The sequence below is a fragment of the Delphinapterus leucas genome, chromosome 7 (genome assembly GCF_059928025.1).
Source record: "Delphinapterus leucas isolate spDelLeu-1000000601 "Yukka" chromosome 7, BTC_Dleu_Yukka2, whole genome shotgun sequence".
In the NCBI taxonomy this organism is placed as follows: Eukaryota; Metazoa; Chordata; class Mammalia; order Artiodactyla; family Monodontidae; genus Delphinapterus; species Delphinapterus leucas.
This window is the reverse complement of record NC_143135.1, coordinates 109,095,711-109,118,941: the sequence shown is the minus strand read 5'-3', so window position 1 is coordinate 109,118,941 and position 23,231 is coordinate 109,095,711. Positions and strand designations below refer to the sequence as shown.

At 40.2% G+C, this 23,231-nt stretch overlaps 1 long non-coding RNA gene and 1 other non-coding gene across 3 annotated transcripts; both read right to left on the bottom strand.

The window, feature by feature from the left end:
* Nucleotides 1-1,407: 1,407 nt before the first annotated feature.
* LOC111171003 (uncharacterized) lies at nt 1,408-19,856 on the bottom strand. 2 transcript variants are annotated; one of them, XR_016393975.1, is made up of 4 exons: nt 19,180-19,856; nt 5,593-10,782; nt 4,100-4,475; nt 1,408-3,653 (listed from the first exon to the last, which is right to left on the bottom strand). It is a non-coding gene; the product is annotated as an uncharacterized LOC111171003 (long non-coding RNA). The 2 variants fall into 2 exon arrangements; XR_016393976.1 differs by having other exon boundaries at nt 5,593-5,803.
* On the bottom strand, nt 6,510-6,615 carry LOC115802450 (U6 spliceosomal RNA). The gene has a single exon (XR_004022924.1). It is a non-coding gene; the product is annotated as a U6 spliceosomal RNA (small nuclear RNA).
* Nucleotides 19,857-23,231: the final 3,375 nt, after the last annotated feature.

Genomic DNA, 23,231 nt, shown 5'->3' with positions numbered 1-23,231 from the left:
TTGGATTGGAAAAAATCAATACTGTCAAAATGACTATACTACCCAAGGCAATCTACAGATTCAATGCAATCCCTATCAAATTGCCAATGGCATTTTTCACAGAAGTAAAACAAGAAATTATAAAATTTATATGGAAACACAAAAGACCCTGAAAAGCCAAAGCAACACCGAGAAAGAAAAATGGGGCTGGAGGAATCAGGCTCCCTGACTTCAGACTATACTACAAAGGTACAGTAATCAAAATAGTATAGGGCTTCCCTGGTGGCACAGTGGTTGAGAGTCCGTCTGCCGATGCAGGGGACACGGGTTTGTGCCCCGGTCTGGGAAGATCCCACAAGCCGCGGAGCGACTGGGCCCATGAGCCATGGCCGCTAAGCCTGTGCGTCCGGAGCCTGTGCTCCGCAACAGGAGAGGCCACAACAGTGAGAGGCCCGTGTACCGTAAAAAAAAAAAAAAAGTATGGTATTGGCACAAAAACAGAAATATAGATCAACAGTACAGGATAGAAAGCCCAGAAATAAACCCATGTACATATGGTCAATTAATCTACAACAAAGGAGGCAAGAATATACAATGGACAAAAGACAGTCTCCTCAATAAGTGGTGCTGGGAAAACTGGATAGCTATGTGTAAAAGAATGAACACTCTACCACCACACATAAAAATAAACTCAAAATGGATCCAACACCTAAATTTAAGGTTGGACGCTATAAACTCTTAGAGTAAATCATAGGCAGAACACTCTTTGACATAAATCATAGCAATGCTTTTTTGGTTCCATATCCTAGAGTAATGAAATGAAAACAAAAATAAACAAATGGGACCTAATTAAACTTAAAACCTTCTGCACAGCAAAGAAAACCATAAATAAGACAAAAAGACAACCCACAGAATGGAAGAAAATATCTACAAATGAAGTGACTGACAAGGGATTAATCTCCAAAGTATAAAAACAGTGCATGCAGCTCTATGTCAAAGAAAAAAAACAAAAACCAACCCAATCAAAAAATGGGCAGAAGATCTAAATAGACATTTCTCCAAAGAAGACATACATCTGGCCAAAAAGCACATGAAAAGATGCCTCAACATCAGTAACTGCAAGAGAAATGCAAATCAAAAGCACAATGAGGTATCATCTCACACCAATCAGAATGTCCATCATCAAAAAGTCTACAAACAATAAATGCTGAAGAGGGTGTGGAGAAAAGGGAACCCTTTTGCCCTGTTGGTGGGAATGTAAATTGGTACAACCACAATGGAGAACAGTATGGAGGTTCCTTAAAAAAACAAAAATAAAACTACCACATGATCCAGCAATCCCACTCCTGGGCATATATCCTGAGAAAAACATAATCCAAAAAGATACATACACCCCAATGTTCACTGAACAACTATTTACAATAGCTAAGACATGGAAGAAACATAAATATCCATTGACAGAGAAATGGATAAAGAAGATGTGGTATGTATATACAGTGGAATATTACTCAGCTAGAAAAAAGAATGAAATAATGCCATTTGAAACAACATGGGTGGACCAAGAGTTTATCATACTAAGTGAAGTAAGTCAGACAAAGACAAATATCATGTGATATCACTTATATGTGGACTCTAGTTTTAAAATGATACAAATGAACTTATTTACAGAACAGAAACAGACTTACAGATGTAGAAGACAAACTTATGGTTACCAAAGGGGAAATGTGGGGGTGGGGAGAGGGATAATTCAGCAGTTTGGGAGTAACATACACACACTACTATTTATAAAATATATAACCAACAAGGACCTATTGTATAGCACAGGGAACTCTACTCAATATTCTGTGATAATGTATATAAAAAAAGAATCTAAAAAAGAATGAATATATGTGTATGTATAATTGAATCACTTTTCTGTATACCTGAAACTAGCACAACATTGTAAATCAACTGTATTTCAATAAAATTTTTTTAAAAATAATGGGGTGAAATGAGAATCAACTGAGGAATTAGGCAAAAACAGAAATACAGGGAAAGACAGAGAAAGTCACATGATGGAGAGACATGCATGTTCTCCAAATTGTACACAAAAATATGCAACGCTTAAAAACATCTTTGTTGTAGAGACAAAGAGAGGGTTAAAAAAAAAGTTTACTTGGAGGGAGAACCAGTAAGAGATCATTTTCCAAAATCTGGCTAAAAATTGCCATAACTTTATAGATATGGATGAGAGGATGAATAACGTGATGACCAAGGCCAAGCACAGCCCCGTTCTCCGATCCCATGAAACGGCTGAAGGATACTGTGAAACTTCTTGCCATTTTCTAATACCAAGTGCATTTTCTACTTTTTCTATTCTATCCCAGCCCTCTTGTGGTGAAATGACAACATTGCAACCAACTGCATTCCACTTAAGGCAACCAACTTTTCCTTCTCAAATTAGTAATAAAAAAAAGCACGTAACCCTGCTCTTTGCCAAGCTTCGTTGTAAGTGCTTTACATATATTAATTTATTTAAGGTAGGAACTATTATCCCCAACTTGTAGGTACTCTAACTTGCTTATGGTCACACAGCAATTAAGTGGCTCTGAGGATTTCAAAAGGGGTCTTATTTAAACCATTTCGGGTTGCATTAGGTAAACAGTAGCACTTTGAATAAGCATCTGTTAGAGATTTAATTAATAAATTAAATGGTTTAATGAATTAATAAACCAACCCATTCCCTATTTTGCAGCATGAACTATTTGCTCTGCAGCCATCAAAAATTCTTCTTTCATGTGACTGGGAAAATGTTACACTTTTTTGGTGTGGAGATTAATTTAAAACCTTCTTTATTTTTAGGATTTAAATAGTTACCAAGAAGTCCCCTCACTTATAAGCTATACAGAGAAAAGCAGGACCTCCTCTCTTCCTCTCCTTCTTTCTATCTCTCTGACACAAACACAAACACACACACACACACACACACACACAGGCACACACTCTCAGAATTGAGTATTGTCTGAGACAGTGAGGTTTACTTTTATTGTTTTCAAGTTTACTATTTGTTTATAACTTTTTCCGATGCTCATTTCTAACCCTAAATCCATTCCAATATTAAAAAGAAAAAGTCCACCCATAGTATTATTCACTCTAGTGGGAATGTAAAATCTCTGACTTTCAGCCCATTAAGTTAAATAGGCTCTCAGGACAGGCAGGTTCTCCAGCCAACGAGTTCAGCTGTGGACATGTGAAGCCATGCGTGTCCTAGTTTGGCTTAGGTAAGAGACCGAGGGTGTGGACAGGCATCGCTGGGAACGGGAGATGAATCCCCAACAGGATCTGTGCTGCCAGGTGGAAACCTACACGCACACATGAGCCAGGCTGGGACCCTCTGGGATGGCCAGGTGGTGTGTGGGCAGGGCCCCTGCCAGGCATCCTCAGTGTCTGGGGGTGAGACACAGATGATCCGGCAGGAGAATGATGGGAAGCTGGGAGCAGGGCCTCTTGACAACTGTGCAGGGACACAGGGCAGGGGTGCTTCCGAAGTAGGCTTTGTTTCATGGAGCAGGGGATCCCATATAACTTATAGGAAGATATTTCCAAAGATGGCAGTCTCTAAAAGGTCATCAAAATACCAGGAACGGAAGGGTCACGTACTTCCCAGAGTTCTTAGCACAAGCATGGTTTCAAGGCTGTAACAGGAGGAATGAAAACACTGCAGCAGCAGCTCCGGGGAGGGAGGCCCGTCATCCCTCTCCTCATCCAGAGGCTCCTGTCTCTCCCCTCCAACCCACGCCGGAGGCCTCAGACTGGGGACACTCAGCTGCAGACATGGCAGGGGAGCGGAGCAGAGCGCTGGCTGGCCTGTGTGAGAGGGAGATGCGGGTCCCAGCCAGCACTCAGCGGTATTTGGTACTGCATCTGCCGGTCCTGAGCCGGGAGCTGACCCGTAGGGCGAGGCAGAGTCAGCGGGCAAGGTCGTGCCTCCCCAGCTGGCAGACGTGTGTTTCTAAACTGACCGGGGGAGCTGTCCCCGAGCAGAACTGGGAGGCCAGCTGCCTCACTCCCCACAGCCCAGTGGATTTTGTCCTCCACCCCTCCTGCCAGGAAAGGGCCTGAAGTTTATATGACCACTCACCAGACTGTCTGCATTTTAATCCTTCTCCCCAGTGTGGAATCGACGGCTTTGTTATGATGCTGGGCATCAGTGTGCTCCACGGGGGCAGAGCAGGCTCCACACACCCGTGGCCACCACCGCGAACACTGGCGGCGCCTGATGAGAAATAAGTGTGGCCCTCCACCTGGGGCCCAAGGAATTCAAGAAGAACCTGCTGGGCTTCCCTGGTGGTGCAGTGGTTGAGAGTCCGCCTGCCGATGCAGGGGACACGGGTTCGTGCCCTGGTCTGGGAAGATCCCATGTGCCGCGGAGCGGCTGGGCGCATGAGCCATGGCTGCTGAGCCTGCGCGTCCAGAGCCTGTGCTCCGCAATGGGAGAGGCCACAGCAGTGAGAGGCCTGCGTACCGCAAAAAAAAAAAAAAGAATCTGCCAAACCAATCATACAGAGAGCAAGAAGTGTGTTTTCTTACCCTAGTGAGCAGCAGAGGATAAAGGAATGATGGGAAAGGAGGAAAAGTAACATTGAAACAGGCAGGAAGGGAATATGAATTTATGACCGAAATAATAATATTTCTGCTCTATGTATTCTGGAAAGTTATATCTTCCTACCATATAAAGGAATTGGGTGGTTTTCTTTTCAGCAAAAAAACTCCATCAAATCAATAATACCTGATAAGTGTGTCATATAAAAATACGGTCCCAGCATCTGTAAAGGGTTCTCTTCCTCGTTTCAATCAGCAGCATCACCATCACCATCGCAGTCAGGCTCGTCCCTTCCTCTCAGCCCCACCCCGACACCCCATCAACACCAGTTCCACCCATTTCCCCTCCGCCTCAGAGGCATCGCACCTCAGTGTCCCTCCCTTACCCCCACCTCTCTGCCCCACTCTCTGGCCCAGACACCCTCAGAGGGGACGGGCCACACTCAGCTCCCCGGGTGCCCCCAGGGCTGGCAAGGGGTGCAGGAGCCCCATGCCATGGCGGTCCAGTGGGCGGGAGTTCCCCAACAGCCCACCTCTGGGGGCACACACCCACCGGGGGAAGGGGGGAGACATGGAGTCTGAGCCGGCGTCAGGTCCTGCCCCCCACCCGCACGTCCCCTATGCGGCTCAGCCCTCCCTTGCCCCCCCCACCCCGCTCACATCCTCTGGACGCCAGCCGTGCAACCACAGCGATCCAGACCTCAAGGCCCAGCGTCACAAAGGGCTGGCTCTGACACCCAGTGAGCACGTGACCTGGGGCACGTTCCTGAGCATCTAAGCTGTGAAATGAGACTAACGACAGCGCTGAATGGGGGGCGGCAGTGTGGGTAGCCAGCGCAACGAGGCTTGTAAACAGAGAGCCCGCAGCAGTCAGTGCCGGCAGGAGGCTTCTCCTCACCCTTTCCTCCCCGCGTCGCCGTCATTGTCAGGAAACCCAGCTCCCGTCAGCGTGGACACGGCCCAGTGTTGTCCTGAAGCCAAAACCCCAGCAAGTCCTAAGGAGACCCAGCGCCTGTCGGCTGAGACGCTCACCCCGGGCGTGCCAGCCGCGGCCCTGACGGTGCCTGAGACACAAAGCCTCTCAGCTGCGCTCATAGCGGAGTCCGCGGGAAACGTGCATGCGCCGTGGGTCAGAGACGGCTCAGCGCCACCCTGTGGTCAGCGCGGGAAGTGCAGGCCGCGTCTTCCTCACGGGTCACCGGCGACAACTCCCCCTGCTGGCGGAACTGCTGAACCCATTAACCTGTGGAAATTCAAACTGAAATGGAGACAGTATCCCATAACTTCTCCAAAAAGAGTTAATGAACAATTAACCATTTGGTGTGACATGCATGAAGACACAAAGTTTACAACTTACACCAAATTTACCCAAAAATTATTCATAGGGACTTCCCTGGTGGCTCAGTGGTTAAGAATCCGCCTGCCAATGCAGGGAACACGGGTTCAAGCCCTGGTCCGGGAAGATCCCACATGCCATAGAGCAACTAAGCCCATGCACTACAACTACTGAGCCTGCGCTCTAGAGCCCGTGAGCCACAACTACTGAGCCCGCGTGCCACAGCTACTGAAGCCCGCACACCTAGAGCCTGTGAGCCACAACAAGAGAAGCCACTGCAATGAGAAGCCCGTGCACCACAAATGAAGACTAAGGCCCCACTCGCCACAACTAGAGAAAGCCCACCCACAGCAACAAAGACCCAATGCAGCCAAAAATAATAAATAAAAGTAAATAAATAAAAATAAATAAAAAATAAAAAAATTATTCATAGACAAATTTTAAATGCAAAATGATTCAAAATTATAGGAGAAAGCGTAGAAAGAAAAACACATGAGCTTGGGTTTGGTCATGTAGATCATGAACGCTGAGTTTTCCTTTAATACAGTCACACATCTTAATTTTTTAAAATATTTTTTATGTGGACCATTTTTAAAGTCTTTATTGAATTTGTTACAGTATTTAAAAAATATGGAATTTGCATGTCATCCCTGCGTAGGGCCATGCTCACCTTCTCGGTATCGTTCCAGTTTTAGTATATGTGCTGCCGAAGCAAGCACCACGAGCACTGAGTTTTAACACACAACACAAAAAAGGGCAGTCCAGAAAGAAAAATAGGTAATATTGTGAACTTTATAAAATAAAGATTTCTACTCTCTGAAAGACCTTATTCAGGAAATCAAAAGACAAGTCACAAACTGGGAGAAAAATATTTGCAAACGCATATCCATTAAAGGATTTGCCTCAAATATACAAAGACCTCTAACACCAGCAACCCCATTAAAATTAGGGAAAGAACTAAACAGACACCTGGCCAAAAAAGATATACAGATAGTACACACAAATATACTCAACATCATATACCATCAGTAATTACAAATGAATACAGCAATGATATATCACTGTTCACCTATTAGAACTGTCACCTGAAAACTGGGTTCCCCTCTTGGTGGGTGCCAAAGCCAAAAGACAACTGAGCCAAAGATGGGGAGAATGAAGGATTTTTTACTTGCAGCAAGTGAGGAGAACATCGGGGATCTTTCCCAAAGCAGTGTCTCCCTGAAGAGGAAAATTGTGGAAGTTTTAAACCAAGGATACATGCATATTCATGAAGGGGCTTGTGCAGTCTACAGCGTCCAAGCTTCAGTTGCTTGAAGTCAGGAGGGTCAGGAGGGTCAGCAAAGGTCAATGTGATCCATTAGGTTCCAGCTGACCTGGTGGTTGAGCACTTTGGGATAATCTTTACATCAAAAGAGAACTGGGAGTCTTTACAACTGATATATTATCTTTGCTATTGTTATTTTGCTTGCCTGATTAATAGTCATTTGTTTCTACATTCTCTTGTTCCCTTAAGATATTAATTACTGAGCCCTGTTCAATGGCAAGCACTGTGGCCAGGCTAAGATCACAGAATGGTTTAGGCCAAAACTGGCTGCTCTTCTGTCAAGAAAGTCATGACTGGTTTTCTTTCTCTGGGGACACCCTACCCTATCTGCTTAAAAGATCCCCCCCTTGAGATATTTCACCCCTCAATCTTGAGGGGTATGATTTTTTTATATATTCTTACAATGTCAATTACTTAGCCATAAAGACAGATTGAACTGCTTATCCACACCAAATATTGGATGGCACTCAAAAACATTAAGTAAAAGTGTCAGACATAAATGTGTACATTTTGATTTGCATCATTTTTATGAATTTCAAGAACTGGACAAACTGATGTATGTTTATACAAATCAAGACAGAGCCTGCATATGGTGGAATAAAAAGGTAGGTTCCTCCCTAGTTTATGAAATGCTTTACCCACAGCCCTTAGTTCACTCTTTGACCAAGGTGTGAAAATACCTGAAGCAGTTAGTCTGCAGCCTCCAGTGGTTTTGTTGTAAATGATAGCTGTGTAATAGTCCCTTCAGAGTAGAAATGCAGTTTGGACAGAGAATTAGTAAAACATGAGTACTCGGGTGAAGATGGAAAGGGGGGAGCAGTAGGGTTCACGTCAGTCCCTCGTATTTTGTTTTAGGTACATATTGTGTCTTTAATTTTACATTAGACTTTTGTAATGAGTCATTTAACGAAGCTATTTTGGAATCATGAAGCCTTTTGTAAGCTTCTGCATACCAATTGAAGTAGGCATCCTTTCTGTCTCTACGCTTTGGGATTCCTTTTTTCTCAAGTGCACTTCTTAAATGAACGGTCACATTTCCCATAATTGTCATTGTAATTCTAGGTTGTTTTTAGTAAAATCTCGCTATTTTGTTAGATATTTGGAACTTTCGAGAGTATAGTTGTTAAACATAAGGTAACCAGGTATGCTGGGAAATGGCACGCTCAACTCTTCAGACATAAAGGATTCCACTTCTTTCAGCCAGGCTTTTGGGTTTCTTGGAGCCAAACCAATCAGCTTCCAGTATATCCAAGATCTCCATGAGCAACTAGCCTTTACTTAATATCCACCCAAGGCCTCCTACTTGACCCAGCCTAGCTCATATTGGACCCAATTTGATCTTGGACCCAGTCCATCTCCATCCATAACCACCAATAATTCCCATGGAACTGTGGGCTGAGGGTAAGGATTGACCAGCAGACCTCAGAGAAAGGGGCTGCAGGCTGATTCCACGTGAATGGAACGCTGCAGATGTCACCACGGTTCCTAAGGTGGAATTCAGGGAAGGATTCCAGACAAATGGGGAAATGCAGACAAAACGGTTACCAGTGCTCAGTATGGAATCCAGGGACTGTGCTCAGGGCTGGGGTTTTCCCCTGGGAACTGTGGTCTAAAGCCAATTAGATCGGGAGCTCAAACACAAATACAGCAGAACTCAACCAAGAACTTGCCAAGGGCTCTCGAAATGGCAAGAAAGACAGTGAACTCCGAACAAGGCTTGTGGGGCATGATGATGCCTGTGTTACTCCTTGTCTCTGAGTGTGGTCAGAAAACCACTTCGGAGATTGTCACTGTCACGAATCTGTTAGAAAGCAAAATCCAACCGAGTACATTTGAAGATGTATTTGGCTTTGTTAGGTGATACATGAACTGGCCAGCATCCCATGTAGAATCTAAAAGAGTGCTCCCAGCGGTTGTACAAAATGAAAAAAATTTACGTAAACAAGGGTGAGACAAGGAAGCGATTAGCAAAAGAAAAGAAAAGATTATTTTTAAGGGCAGGATAACTTCTTCAGGCAGAAGGGCAGGGCAGGTGTTTCATCATGCAGATTGTTTCTTCCTCCTCTAAGGGCTGGAGAGGACCTACCTGGCAGCTCGCCTCACTGGTGCTGACCAGAATATTCCAGACTAGTTGATTAAGTATACATTTCTGATGAGGGTTGAAAATGCACTTAGGTTTGGCATTAGGGCTTTAGTGCTAATGATACAATGTAAGGCCTGTGATTTGTTGGTGTTGTTACCACTGTCTACTTGCAAGCTGTATGAAGCACAATTATCTTTCAGTGATTGGAATCTCATCACCCTTGGGTAATGCATATAGTGTAGCATTTTTACAAGTGTAGGCTTGTAAAAAACAAAGTCTCATGCCAGTTACTTGCAAGCTGTGTTCAGCACAGCACTGTTTCAATGACGAGAAATGATACTCATTTATGATATGTGTACTGAAATGTTAAGAAAATTTAAATTACTTGTGTTAAGAAAACTTCTTAGAAGCCAGTTACAATCTGCGTTAGGCAGTGTTCTCTCAGTGAAGTGTTTAGTAAGCCTTCTTTAAAGAAGTTTGTTACAAGCAAATTGCAAGCTGGGTACAGCAAAGTATGCTTTCAGTGAATGGAAGTGATACTATTCTGTAATGTATGTGAAGCGTTTAACAAGACGTGTAAGGAAATGTTTCTTACAAACTCCTGGCAAATGGCATTGAACACAGAATTCTTCCAGTGCAGGGAGGTGATACCTCTTCTGTCATGCATGGAGTGATGTGCTTCACGAGACTTATAATAAGGTGTTTCTTCAAGGCCTCTTTCAAAGTGCATTTACAAGAGGGTTCTGTGAGTGGAAATGATAACCATCCTGTAAGGCAGGTCATGAAAACCCATTCTGTGAGCATGTACTGATGTGTTTAATAAGGTATTAAAGACATTTCTTATAAGCTACTTGCAAGCTGTGTTCAGCCTAGCGTTCTTTCTGTGCAATGAACTGACACTCGTGGAATGCATTTATTTTAGTGTATAAGCAAACCTGCAATAAAGGTTTTTCTGACAGGTACTTATAAATTGTGTTTTGCACAGCATCGTTTCAGTGAATGGAAATGACACTCATCTACGATACATGTACTGGACATGTGATTCACTGAACTTGTGTTAAGGAAACTTCTCACAGGCCAGTTACAGCCTGGATTCAGCAGAGTGTTCTCTCAGTGAATGGATGAGATATGCTTTCTGTTGTTCATGCAGTCCAGTGCTTAATAAAACCTCACTAGAGAAGTTTCTTATAAGCAAGTTGCAAAATGCATACAGCAAAGGGTGCTTTAAGTCAATGGAAAGGATACTATTCAGCGTCCATATAGTAAAGTATTTAACAAGACATGTAATAAAATGTTTCTTACCAACTCCTTGTGAATGGCATTGACTACAGAGTTCTTGCAGAGCACGAGAATGATACGTCTTCCGAAGTGCATGTAGTGATGGGCCTACCAAGAATTCTAATAAGATGTTTCTTTTAAGTCTATCTTCAAGGTGCACTCACAGCTGTGTCCTTTCAACGAGCGGCAATGATATCCACCCTGTATGGGAGGAGTGAATACCCATTCTGTGAGCATACGTTTAACAAGGCATGGAAGACATTCCTCATACTTGCCAGCTGCATTCAGCTCACTGTTTTCTCTCCAAAAGGAATTGATACCCACTTTGTAGTGCATTTAATGTATTGTATAAGCAGACCTGTGATAAAGATTTTCTCACAAGTGTTTTCAGATTGTGGTCAGCACAACCTTGTTTCAGTGAATGAAAATGATACTACTTATGTGATATGTGCACTGAAATGTTCACAAAACTTGTGTTAAGGAAACTTACGTTTTTTTAACTAATTAATTTATTTTTGGCTGTGCTGAGTCTGTTGCTATGTGCGGGCTTTCTCTAATAGCAGTGCGCGGGCTCTAGGAGCGTGGGCTTCGGTAGTTGTTGCATGTGGGCTCAGTAGTTGTGGCTCTCGGTCTCTAGAGTGCAGGCTCAGTAGTTGTGGTGCACAGGCTTAGTTGCTCCATGGCATGTGGAATCTTCCTGGCCCAGGGATCGAACCTGTGTCCCCTGCATTGGCAGGTGGATTCTTAACCACTGTGCAAACAGGGAAGCCCCAAGGAACTGTCTTAAAGGTCAGTTTCATGTTCTCTCAGTGAAGGGAAGAGATACACCCTCTGCTGTTGATGGACTCAAGTATTTAATAAGGCTTCAGTAAGAAGCTTCTTACAAGTAAATTGCAAGCTGTGTACATCAGAGGGTGCTTTCAGTCCACAAAAGTAATACTCTGTGATACATGGAGTGAGTGAACTGTTTACCAAGATTCGTAATTATGTGTTTCTCAAAGTCTACTTAGAAGTCAGGGACCCAGTGAAACCAGGTGAGGGATGATGGTGCCATAATTAAGGTAGTGACAGCAGACATGACACAGAGTTGAAGGAATCAAGACAGTAGGACGTGTGGGGTTAGGATCCGGCTGTTAGAATCATGTAAAGTGTCGTGGAGAGGAAGGAAATTGAGACAGAGAGTACAGGTGAATCGGGTATTTTGTACATGGGGGACAGGAGGAAGGCTAATTAAATCTGTGAGTGGTCTGTTGAGCACGTTACTAGAGATTTCAATTGAGTTACACACAGAGGCGGAAAGCAAGAAGAGAGAGATGGTCTGCACATTAAGACTTGGCAGTTGGTTGCAATGTTGGCAGTCAGCTCCCTCAATCTGCAGGATTCAAAATATCTTATAAATTGATAGTAGTGACATTGGGAGAAGTTCCTGCTTATTTTTTTAACAGAAAAATGACTGTTGGGGGAATTAAATTATTTAGCACGAAATTATGACCTAAATCAGGCAAAACCAATTGGAGATTTTATCAGATTCAAATCCTGAGAAGAATAGAGACAGAAATAAGGATTACATCTTCAGATGGATTTTCTTTGTACATATGTTTTCCTACTTTCTGATTAATCAAGCTGTGGTCTCTTCCATACAGTATCCAATGATGCAGCCTGGATTAAAATGTAATTCGAACACTGTGAATAAGCATCAGCGTTTTTCTTTTTTTACTTATGAACTTGGCTTAAAGAAGATTTTCATTTTTTTTTTGGCAGAGACTGTGAAATGAATTAATCATTTTTTTAAATTCTGTTTTTATAATGCTTGATTTTATGACATCTTAAGAAGTGTGCTGGTTGAGGAGGGACTGCCCCTTCTGAGGCTAGCTGCTTCTTAACAGAGCTCAGAAGCACTTACTTCATGCACAAACCAGCAAATTCAGAGTCTACAGCTCTAATAACCACCTTATCTAACTCTCACACATCAAGCCAATATTTCCCCTGCCATACTTCATCTCAGGGCCAGGTTCTAGGCAACTAGGGACCACCCCAGAGGCCAAAAGCACTGGCATTGTACAGACTAGGCAATCCTAAATCATTTACTCTGCCCTGCCTTACTTTTCCTTGGAAACCCAACAAAGTCTCTGGCTCAGGCTCCCCCCTTGCTCCTGACTCCTGCCCCTTGTTAAAACCTGGTGCTTCCCCTGTGGCCCCGTGGGGCATGTGGTGAACCCCTCTCTGGGACCTGTGAGAAGAGTAAACTCCTTCCTTCTAAGCCTGTTCTCACCTTTTGCGTTGGCCACACTGACTTTACCCCACCACATCCAACATTTACATTCCTAGAACATGAAGAAAGAGATATCGTGGGGAACATGGATTGTGGCAGACGTAAATAATTAATAATTGAGATGGGAAGTGAAAATGGACCAGAAGAACATCCCAGTGGGATGTGTATCTGTCATAGGGAAATGAGTAATTAAACTATTAAGGTAATTTTTCTCCATCATTTCTCTATAGTTCTATAGATTATTATTTTGCCATTTTACTAAGGTTTGAGGGACACATTTTTGTGAGTAAAACAGTTGAATATGATAGACCATTTTCATGAATTTTGGCTGCCTGAAACTATCAGAGTAAGAATTATCTGAGGCAAGTTGATGCATAATTAATAAGAGGATAAAAAAATGAAAGATTCTACATGTCAAAGTTTGTGTTAATTCACAGATGTAAGAGTTGGAGCTAAATTACAGCCTATCATTTAACAATGATTCCAGAATACAGGGATGCTAGTTAATGACAAGTTTCTGAACTCATTTATTCATTACACATTTACTCAACCAATCAATATTACGTGTCTATTATGTGTCAATCACTCTATCTATGGGCTGAGGGTATAGTAGTAAACAAGAGACCAAATATTTTATCCCTAAAGAGCTTACATTACTGTGGGGTGGGAGAGGTGAAAACCTAGTTACAGGTAAGTACTCTAAGAGATGTATGATAAAGTTTTCACTGAAGAATAAGTGACTCGTATTCTGGGCTCAAAATTAAATTTTAGACTTCCATTTTTGGCAATATGCTGGAGTGGATTATCTCAAAAGTTTTTAGTGACAGTATTATAGAACACCAGAATAAAATATTTTATATCCTCCACCATCTAAAGGCATAGTTCAGTTTACAAAAAAATAGTGACATTCTCAGGTGCTAAAAGGTGAACAGGGAATTGAAATGCAAAAGAAATGAAATCCATGCAGTAGAGGGTGTGGAAAGTGGCTCTTTGTAATCCAGTAATTTAGGCATTTACATCAGGTAGATAGGGGATGGAACCTTGCTTCTTTTGAAATTGGATGATAGAATTAAGATCTAGAAATAAAACTGAGAGCACAAAAAGCTCTCTTCTCAGATGAAAGCTGTAGTACAACAAAACAAAACAAACACAGAAACAAAACAAACAACAAGAAAACTCTGCCAACTCATACACACAAACATAAAATGAAATTGTCTATCTTGACTTAGACTCTGAGTTGGGATAATCATCATCCATATTTATCAGTTTATACATTGGAGTTTTAGATTGAATTTTTACCATCCATGAGATTAGGAGCCCTCAGTGAAGGTACTAATAATAAAATTTTTCTGTTCATGGCAATACCACTAGGCATTCCTTATCACAACCAAATCCAAACGTCTCTGGATGGACAAGGCCTCTATCCAGGTCATAAACTATTCCTACAGAGTAAGCTCGGCTGAGTATGAGTTCAAAGTCAAAATTCCAAAAAGTAACACCTGGGAACAATCCGCCATAAATGAGATTCAGTAGCAAAAAAAAAAAAAAAAAAGTCCTAATATTAGAATCTACTACTTCCAAACTTGAGATAATAGAAGAGTTATACACTAAATTAAATGTTTGTTATTACTAAGAACATGAAAGACTTAAGCACATAAAAATTTAGAGGCTCTAAAAGATGAAAAACCAGCTTTGAAAGAGAACCAACTCAAAACTTCTATAAATAAAACTTTTTATTCATTCAAAATAAACAGAACTCTCAATGAATAAGCTTAACATGCAAATTATACACACTGAGGAAAAATAATTAGCAAATATAGATCTGAAAAATATCTTTAATGCCACATACAGAAAGTAAAGAGAAGGAAAATAAGAAACAGTGAAGGTAGAATGAGGATTGCACTATGCCTCGAGAAGGTATTTCAGAAAAAAAGAAATAGAGAACAGGGAAGAAATAAAATTAAAACAGACTATAACAGAGACTTTTTAAAAATTGATAAATGTATCCTCAGTTGGAAAAGTCATGAGTCCTGACCAAGATAAAAATAAATGCATATCTTGATATGTTTTATAGAAATCACAAAACTCAACAAAACAATATTTTACAAGCAGAAAGAAAAGAGAGATTACTTAGAAATTAATGACTATGAGAATTATAGCTGACTTTCTCATCTGAAAGAGTCAAAACTATAAGACAATGAGAAAATATCTCCTAAGTGGTAAGTTAAAATAACTGTTCTATAGAATCATATGTTTAACTGTACCATGATGGAGGAAGCGTGAAATAAAGTTGTTTACAGACACAGATTGAGAGGGGAAAAAGCCCCTTATTGAAAGTAGGTATATTGCTAAATGATATACCTTACAAAATAAGAAAATGACCCTGAAAAGTAAGGGTGAAATACCAAAAGGAATGGTCAGTGCAGAAACCGATGTGCATACTGGTCGATCTAAACAAGACTTGACAACATAAAATAACGGTGATGCTGCTGACGGCCATGACAACAACGACCATGGTGATGGTGGTAAGTCATCCCGGAAGGGCAACGATAAGAAAGAAGCACCGCAATCCTGGATGGCAAAGGCCGGACAGGAATAATAACAGTTAAAATTGTTAAAGTGCTGTTCAAGAATTGATAAAAGATATTGTTTAACTATAGACATGGTTTAGCCTAGAAATACAAAAATCCAACAAAAATGTTAAGGCTGGAGAAAGATTGAAAGAAAAATAAATGATATACCTTGTCAACACTTAAATATCAGATTAAGTAAACCTGAAGACAAAAAAGGAAAAACAAACAACACACTGTCATCAATGCAGTGGTTAAGAATCCACCTGCCAGTGCAGAGGACACGGGTTCGATCCATGGTCTGTGAAGATCCCACATGCCACAGAGCAACTAAGTCCATGTGACACAACTACTGAGCCTACACTCTAGAGCCCGCACCTAGAATCTGTGCTCTGTAACGAGAAGTCACCGCAATGAGAAGTCCATGCACCACAACTGAAAAGTAGCCCCCACTGGCCGCAACTACAGAAAGCCCGCACACAGCAACAAAGACCCAATGCAGTCAGAAATAAAAAATAAATAAATTTAAAAAAAAACAGAACAACAAACTGATAGGTTTGCTCTGGTGAACACATAGGACCCTGAACTCAAGATGTAGGAAATGTACATTATTTTAAAGTAATAACTAAAACATTTACAAACTTGACCATATATTAGTTAATAAAGCTAATCTAAGCAAATATTAAAGCAAATATCATATACACTATATTCTTTGATCAGAAATTAAATTAGAACTCAGTATAAATTAAGAACACCAAATAGCTTGCAAATTTTAAAACATACTTCAAAGTAACTCATAAGCCCACCAAAAATATCACATTGGATAACATATATTTAAAATTCTATGTTTCCAAATAAAATTATGTTGAAATATTTATAATTTTAGGTTTATTAAAAAAAATCTGAGGGCTGAATCCATAACACCATTGAGGGAAAATGTTATAGCCTTAAAAGACTTATATTAGAAGAAAGGTTACAACTTAGAAACTTAATCATTCAAATCATAAAGTGTGTCAAACAGCACACCAAGAAATGTACTCGGAAAGAAGTGCAAAAAATAAGAGCAGAAATTAATGAACTAGAAAATACGAATGAGATGTAGGATCCACATTATCAAAAACTGTTTCTATACAAAAAGAGAAATAAAATATTTAAAATTCTCTGTAAATAATTAAAGAGAGAAAAGAGTCTATGATAAAATTATTGTGTGTGTGTGTATAAATATAATCAGTGGAAGTTCTCCAAAGAAAGACATACTAGGATACATGCATACACACACACAGACACATAAGTTTGTATGTGTATATGTGTGTAAATATATAAATTGCATATACATAAAGATACTTATTTCAGGAATTTGTTCATGAAGTAGCGGCCAACCCAAAATTTGCAGGGCAGGCAATATGATCAATATGCCTTAGGAAAATGCAAATTAAAGCCATAACGACATACCAGTATTAACCCATTAAGATATGTAAAATAAATAAGACCGACAACAAAAAATAGCAGTGAGGTAAAGCAAAACAATCTCTTATACATTGTGGTGGTAATATAAAATGGTTTAATCACTAGGGCTTGGCAAGTATTTTTATAAAGTTAAACACCTACTCTTGGTGCCAGAAATTTGACACCTAGGTACTTAAGAGAAATGAAAACATATATTAAATAAAAAGACTTAAACAAAAATGTTCATAGCAATTATATTCATAATAATTCCAAAGTAACGACAATCCAGATGTCCATCAACAGGAAAATGGATAAACAAATTATGGTAGGTTTACAGAATGGAGTACTACTCTGCAGTAAAAAGAAACAAACTACTAGTAACTTCTGATACGTTAATGAATCACAAAATATTATAATGAGTAAAAAACTCACTTATAAAATATGCATACTGTATGATTCTGTTTATATGAAGTGCTCAAATAGGCAAAATTAATGTTTCAATTAGGCATCCCTTTTGTATCAGTTTTGGTTCATTCTTGAGACAGAAGTCCCACAGTAATTTAAAGAGGGAAGCTTTATTTTCTACTTTTTAAAAATATTTATTTTATTTTTTAAATGACTTTATTTATTTATTTTTGGCTGTGTTGGGTCTTCACTGCTGCCTACGGGCTTTCTCTAGTTTCGGTGAGCGGGGGCTACTCTTTGTTGCATTGCACGGGCTTCTCATTGTGGTGGCTTCTCTTGTTGTGAAGCCTGGGCTCTAGGCACGTGGGCTTCAGTAGTTGTGGCACACGGGCTCAGTAGCTGTGGCTCACGGGCTCTAGAGTGCAGGCTCAGTAGTTGTGGCACACGGGCTTAGCTGCTCCGCAGCATGTGGGATCTTCCCGGACAAGGGCTCGAACCTGTGTCCCCCTGCATTGGCAGGCAGATTCTTAACCGCTGGGCCACCACGGGAGTCCCGAGGGAAGCTTTAATATAAAGAATCATTTTTAGGGATAAAAGTAAATCCTAAGCAGCACAAACACCTCTAAAGACAACAGATAGCAAAGTATAGGGAGCAGTCCCTACTCTAGGGTTGAAGCCTAGCACCCTAGAAATAAACACACGTGGAGAGGGTTCACTTCTGCACGGCTGAGACCCACGCCTTGAGGGAAACACTGCAGCTCCCGCCCATGGCGGGTGAAGATCAGTGAGATGCCTCAGGTCAGGGCTGGCAAGCAGGGATCCGCTCTCTCGTGCTCAGTGTAACTCAGTGGGAAGCCACCCAGACGAGCTCCTGGGAGACTTGCAGCGGTGCCAGCTGAACTCGGGGGGAGCTGACCTCTGGCATGATGGCAAAACTCGCCGGGAAGCCACCCATGAGGATGGTGTTAACAAGTCACTCTAGTCATCCACTCTCTGTGACACCTGTAACACCTGGGGAGTCATCTGGGGACGTCATGAAATTCACTGGAAGCTGCCCAGAAAATTACCCCTAAAACTCACTACAAACGAGCACGACTGGGTGTCCAGCATGTCCCCCATCACTGTACACTACGGGAGCAAGCTGGACAAAGCATGCCAGGGCCAGGGTGGGAAGACCCTCCTCCTCCAGGGTCCCTCCGGCTCCAGTAACTGATAAAGCTTCACACTGTGCAAGCTAGCAACAGAGAAAAGCATGCAAAATTCAGCTCTGGTATTGCACCTCAGGGCAAGAAAGGGTGAGTTTGGAGCAGAGATGCAACAAATTCATACCTGACACTTTCCATCCCTGTGGAACTTGGCTTACTATGAATCGCCTATGCATGTGCTTCTGGTTCAGGGAATCAGTACTGGTCTCTGGCATCAGCGGATCTGAGACTCAGTGATAACATGAGCTGAACATCTTGGAGAGAGGAAGTCCATGTTTTTGACCCCTCATAACCACCATGCCTGCCACCATGGGCACTTTGTTCAAAGCTTTCTTGAAGGATGAAAGGGGAATGAGGTTGACTGACATCCACAAAGAACATCATTTTTTCCCACCTGATTACTAAGAATCTCCTTATCCTTGGATGCCCTTTGGTGCACATTTCTATGGGACACAAGGTCATCACAGTCTGTCCCATTCTGAGAGGTTCATCCACATAACTATTCCCTAGAATTCCTGTCACGTATCTTCTAATCCCATTCCTCCCAAGTCCTGAATATCCACCCAAACCGTTAGCAGTCGCCAATGAAACCGTGAGATCTGTACTTCTGGCCATCTCTCCCTCTAGATAGAGTGAACCACCAACATACTGCTAAACGTTTTGCTCACTGGGACTATTTTCCCAGGCATCCCCGACTCACATTGTAAATCTCCAGCTCTTCCCTTTCAGCTGCACCAGCGTACCACACAGACCGGTGCAGATCAGGTCAGGGCAGTGTGTCATAAGGAACTTGCATGGTGTTCTCTTCACAGTTTGACACAGAAGACGCAATGCAGCAGGATGGCTGTAGAAGGGGATGGATAGTCCCAAACTGCCTGGAGAGACACAGTAAATTATTGATATTTAAAATTTTATTCTTGCACTGATTATTTTACTTTACCTTTATTTTGTCCTCATTTTATATCCCTCCATCTTCCAAGAATGATATCTTAAGATTTCTTAAATTTGCTTGTATATTATGCTACATAATCTTTACAATTTTACAGATTTTGCTTATATTTCTTGGCATTTTGTTGTCCATAATAAAAACTCCAATTTTTATTTTTGTTCTCATTCTTCGTAATTATGGTCTTTTCCAACTTAAGGTCTTCTTTATAGGCATGCTTCTCCAAAACACATCAGTGTGAACAGCATATATTATTTCAGATACCACAACTTGTATTTTTTGAGGGTAACTGGCTACATAATTTGCAAAGTCCAGTGCAACATAAAAAAAAGGAGGTCCTTGTTCAAAAGCAAAAAATAAGGTAATTTCAAAGGTATTAAAATATAAAACTATCAACATTTTTCCCTTTTGCTCTGTTCTCTCTTTCTTTCTCAACTGGTCATAGTTTTAAAAGTTTGCTATCTCTAGGGTCATTATAAGTAAAAAGTTATAATTAAAAATTGTTACCATGAATTGTATCATTCATCTTTATATTATGCAATGAGAACATTCAATGGAAATATAAGGCCATTTAACTCAGATGCAGAATCGCTAAACTTCCACAATTCATATTTCATAGCTTCTAGGTACGAAGGTATTTCATTCCTATCAGAAGAGAAGAAATCCTGTATGGATCGAACTCTGCTGATTTTATTTCAGGTCTTGACACGTGCACTTTCTAACAAAAGCTTTCTGCCTTCAGATTCTTGGTCAGTAAGGAAAAGGACCCCTGGGCTGTTCTCCTACCTTCTGTCATAATTTTCAGTGTTAAGTGGGTGGCTAATTCAGGGAAGTAACAAAGAAAGCGTTTCTTGGGTACAGATGTGTCTTGGAATGCCATTTTCTTCTGTTTAAAGCAAATTCTGGTTTGAGTGCAAAGGGTGCCCTCTCAGGGTTGTTGGTTTCCTCAGGTATTGTGTCACAGTCCTGACACACTTGACTCCTGCATCTTGGAGTCCTGCAGAGGTCCCAGGCATCTTGGGACCACCAGAATCCCATGGCCATGGAGCATCACAAACTCTAGGTGATTATGGCCATGCACACTGCACATGTCTCCTAGCTCAAGCATGGATGTGCTTGATTGTCCCATCAGACTTCACATACAAAACCTAAGTTCAGGGATCGAATAATTAAGCATTTTAAGAGTACAACAAGAGCACATTGCACCAAGCACTGGACCCTGTGCATAGGTCAATGTGCCCGGGGAGCACACCCTGTTGGAGAGGCACACAGCCCCTCGTTGTGCTGCTGTACTGTTTGAATTGGGTGGCACGCGGAGAAAAAGGTGGCTTCTGCCACTAGGATTTTTCATCCACAAATTTCCTTCACTGACGTAAAACTCACTAAAATCCAAACTGTACAATGAGTGTTCATTCTATGACAAAATATAAAGAAGATGTCATTATATACTAAGATTATATTTAAGGCAGTAATTTTGCGTTCTCAACCTATTTTACAAGTATATGGCCTTGAATCTTTAAAAGATATACTGTTCTGTAAACCTGAAGGACCCTTGTGTTTAAAAAGCTATTTGTTCTAGTTAATGATGACTTTTTAAATGACAGGTGTTTAATTTTAATATTTACCAGAAATTTAATTTAAATGTTAGTGACATTTCAGTAAAATTCCTGTTCTTTCTACTGAACATGAAAAATAAAGTTGTTTTTATTTTCTTTAAAGACTACCTATTGGCAAATCTTAGATAATAAATTCCCAAGTTCTACTGTTTTCCAAACATATTTAATTCTTTTCTTTCTAGCCTGTAATGATTGTTTTCTTGGTACTTCCCTCCTCTTTGATTAATTTCATGAAAAATGTTGCTGTTGTAGTGTCAAGAAATAAATTCCCAGTGATTCTACAGAATAAGATACTATGGAATAGTATCTTATTCCATAAGATAGAGGAATTTGGGAGCCACTTCTCCTGAATCATCTGAGGTTTCATTTCTCTACTTCTATTTTATATTAACGTTTTCTGTATTCTCACTTGATTTAAACCCTGTCTGTAATCTGAGTATCATGAAGGGCATAAAATTAAAGAAAATAATTTCATATTCATAAATTCACTTACTATCTAGTAAGAGCTTACCATATGATGGAGAGCAGCTACTCCTTATTTAAAGGAATACTTAATTAAATCATTATCCTGTAGCAAAAGTCAGATGTTAAAAAAAAATGAAAATAGAAAAAAGAAAGGAATAAAATAAAGACAGAAAACTTATAATAGAGAGAATTAATCAAATATAATTTGTTTCAGAAACAAGTTTGTTTTGAAAAAATTATTTTTACCAGTCATTACTTTTTCTATATCATTCTTTCTTGCAGCATGGAATAGATATGAGTTCTTGAAATAGTGATAGAATTTTTCTGAATATATTAAGGTATATTAATAAAAGTTGAGGGCTGAGCTTTAGCTTTTTTCCTATGACTTTTAAATTTAATAATTCCAATTGACGTGATGAAACACAAATAAATCAGTTGAGCTGAACCTCAACTGCAATATGTATGTAAATATTTTTGCATTCGGATTGTGAAAGGACCAGAAACTGAAGTGACCAGAGTTGAGTTTTCTATTCTCTGAGGGATTGCTTAGAATAAACAAGGTATGTAATGAACTTCTGTAAAACATGTTGGAGACACAGTGACCTGGGTGTCCTGCAACTCAAATGCATAGATTAAAAAAACAAAAAAAGTCATTTTTGCAGTAAGCTATATGATATCAATCATCTTTACATGATCCAAGCAGTATATAAAATTATTATTTTATATTCTGAATATTTTGATGCTTTTGACCATTTTCAATGCACATATAGTCTCAGCACAGGATAACATTGGAACGTTCTAAAGAAAAGTGTTAATTTGCAGGGGGCCCAGGGGCCTGTTACTGTAATTCACAGAGAGAATTAGTTCTCCATGTGCAGGAGATGAAGAAAGGAGAGAAAAAATGTTTAGTTGCTGTCATTTGAACACCGCCATTGAGTGTTTGAAAAAGTCATCCAGTATCCTCTTGTGGGCAGAGTAAACTATTTCAATGGAGAAATTCAGATCCATATCATTTAAGTATGTATGCCTTTTGACTTAAACTTAAATTTCCAATAATTTGTTATTGAAAAATATCACAGTCTTGCACAGTTTTCTTTTATGTTGAATACCCATCATAGTATTGCTTATATTGTGAAAAATCTTCAGAGAGATTGAATAAATAAATCCTCATGGTGGGAAATTTGGGGGCCACAAACATATTGGTTGTGGATTAATATGTAATATATAATTATATAAAATATATTAACACATTAAAACATACAGCAAGTAATAAATAATAGATAATAATACACTTAATATTTATAACAAAGGAAATATATGTGATGTAAATCGCTAAATGGGAAGATGATTATAAAATATTTTACTATGTTTCAGAATGAGTAGAGATGTGTCATATTTATGTATACCAGAATAATAAAGTGAAATAGAGAAAAAGATTTATGCATTATCCATCACAAGGTTAAGGGCAAGTCTCTATATTTTAATGGGGCCACAGATGCTTTTTAATTTCTTTTTTATTTTCCAAATTTTTGTAATAAATTTATGAGGAATCAGTCCAGTAAATGTTCTTCGTATAAAGGAGGAAAAATACTACGCCAAAAACAAATTCTGGAATGGAAATTACCAGAAGGAATTTTAGCTTCACTATGAACCCTCAAATGGGTCATGAATTTGTGTTAACTTCCCCATACAATGTTAAAGCTTAATTATTAAATACAACATTTT